Below are 2185 nucleotides of genomic sequence, written 5' to 3' on the forward strand. Positions count from 1 at the left end.
TAAATGGAATGAAGTCTATTCGCGCAAGTACATAACCATTCTATTCTAAAAATAACTTGGCATTACTTTTTACAAGGTTGTATTTTTGTAAAAGTCGAACATCATGATTGAAAAGTCGACTTACAAAGAAAATGTATTCCCTACCATTAACAAATTTTATTTCATAACATTATTTAGTACTAAATATTTTGTAAGCAGGCATCACTGTTAAATTTTTATTTCATGGCTGAATTTTGTGCTTGTTGGAGAGGTAAGCAAATGTTTGGTTTAATTTATTATTTATTAATTTTTTATTTATTTCCAGAGATCATTGGCGCTGGAAGAATAGGACGGGCAAGAAAAATATTAATAAGAACTTGTGAGTAGCATTTCTTATATCGTCATATGAAATCCAAAAAGCCCTTGACAAATTTTTCTGGAGAAGCGAAAAGTCGATTTTGTTTTGTTTGTAACTTTTTGGATTTCATATGACTTTTTGAGTTTTCTATAATATTCGACCTAGAAACATAAAATTAAGCATGTATAGAAGCTATTAAAGGCCACTTTTTGGTAATTTTTGGTTCATTAACTGGTACTTTTTGATTTTTTAATAATATTAAACCTAGAAACATTAAGTATGTAGAACCCGGAGTAAATAAGAACTAAATGCCTGCACAAGACAACAATAAGGCGACAATTTGTAAAAAAAAAGAAATTTTTTTAACAAATTGTTGTTGTCTTGTTCAGGCCTTTAATAAGAACCTATATAGGGGACATTTTGGTACTTTTTAGTTCTTTAACTGGTACTTTTTGAGATTTCTATAATATTGAATCTAGAAACATAAAATTAAGCAGTTGGTACTTTTCCATTCATTAAGTGGTACTTTTCGATTTTTTAATAATATTGAACCTAGAAACATGTATATAAGTATGTAGATCCCGGAGTAAATAAGAACCTATAAACATTTTAGTATTTTTTGTTCTATAATATTAAACCCAGAAACATAAATTAAGAATGTAGAGGACCTATTAAAGGCAACTCTTTTGTACTTTTTTTTAATAATATTAAACCTAGAAACATGAATTTAACCCTTAAATGCATAGCGTACATGAATTTAAATTAACGTAATTCTAACAAATTTAGCGTAAATGTGGAAAAAAACGTTCAAATTAATTTAGACAGTATAGCGGTTCATATAAATAGCATTATGGCACCTTTCCGATTTGAATCAGTCATCAGTAAGGCGTCAAAGTATCGTTTGTGTTGAAAAAAGTAAAAATATTAAAAAACGTAGAACAATCTAAAAAATCAAAAAGTCGGACATTTTTTCAAAATTTATATAAATTTTATTGATTTTTAAATTTTACTTTTTTAACAATATTTACTACTTTAACAACTTGTACGACTTTTTTAACGACTATTTTTTAAACCTTTTAATCATTAAATATTATATACGTTATTTTTTCTTTGCAGGGAATTTTGATGTGCCTCCAGATTTAATGTATGTTTATTTTTATATTTATTTTTATATATTATTATTAATATGAAAAATCCACAAAAACGTGGTGTATATTAAATAAATCCGTTAAATATGGTGAATTAAAAATCCAAGATGAATGTCGTCATGGTCATTTACAATCATGTGTGATTTATTATAATTCATTTAATTATGAAAAAAAGTTTTTTATTTTTAAGTATTATGCTAAGTTTTTCAAAATAAATAAATAAATTAATAATTAATATATTGCTGTCTTTTTATTTTTGTTTTTTTTTCTTTTAGGGAATAATGAATTTTAGAATAAGTTATTTAGATATATTTAATGTTATTAAAGACTTTTCATGTTTGGAAAATTTGAGTAGTTATTCAAAACAAAATGAAAAGTTCTTTCGAACTGTTATAGATTCTTTGAATAAAAAAAGAAGTAAATGTAACAAAATTCCAAAAAGTGCAAAACTTTTTAAACGCATATCTACTATTGCCAAACGTATTTTAAAAAGTAGAAATGTGTTAACTGATGTTAGAATGTCCAAAAAGTGCAAAACTTTTTAAACGCATATCTACTATTGCCAAACGTATTTTAAAAAGTAGAAATGTGTTAACTGATGTTAGAATGTCAGAAAATATAAAAAATTTACATTCTGAAGGTAACAGTATAGAAAGTAGAAATGCGGTTGCTACTGATTTAATATCAGAAAATATAGAAA

General features: G+C 25.3%; 1 protein-coding gene and 1 long non-coding RNA gene across 2 annotated transcripts in view; one reads left to right on the top strand and one right to left on the bottom strand.

The window, feature by feature from the left end:
* LOC124419598 (calcium-binding protein P-like) overlaps positions 1 to 117 on the bottom strand; it is a 2907-nt gene extending 2790 nt beyond the window's left edge. The window contains exon 1 of the mRNA XM_046949737.1: positions 1 to 117. The gene's annotated coding sequence lies outside the window, so the exon portion shown is untranslated.
* A 51-nt stretch (positions 118 to 168) lies between these two features.
* Positions 169 to 1687, top strand: LOC124419845. Its single transcript, XR_006940842.1, has 3 exons — positions 169 to 250; positions 305 to 358; positions 1454 to 1687. It is a non-coding gene; the product is annotated as an uncharacterized LOC124419845 (long non-coding RNA).
* The last annotated feature ends 498 nt before the right edge of the window (positions 1688 to 2185 follow it).

The sequence above is a fragment of the Lucilia cuprina genome, chromosome 4 (genome assembly GCF_022045245.1).
Source record: "Lucilia cuprina isolate Lc7/37 chromosome 4, ASM2204524v1, whole genome shotgun sequence".
Lineage (NCBI taxonomy): Eukaryota > Metazoa > Arthropoda > Insecta > Diptera > Calliphoridae > Lucilia > Lucilia cuprina.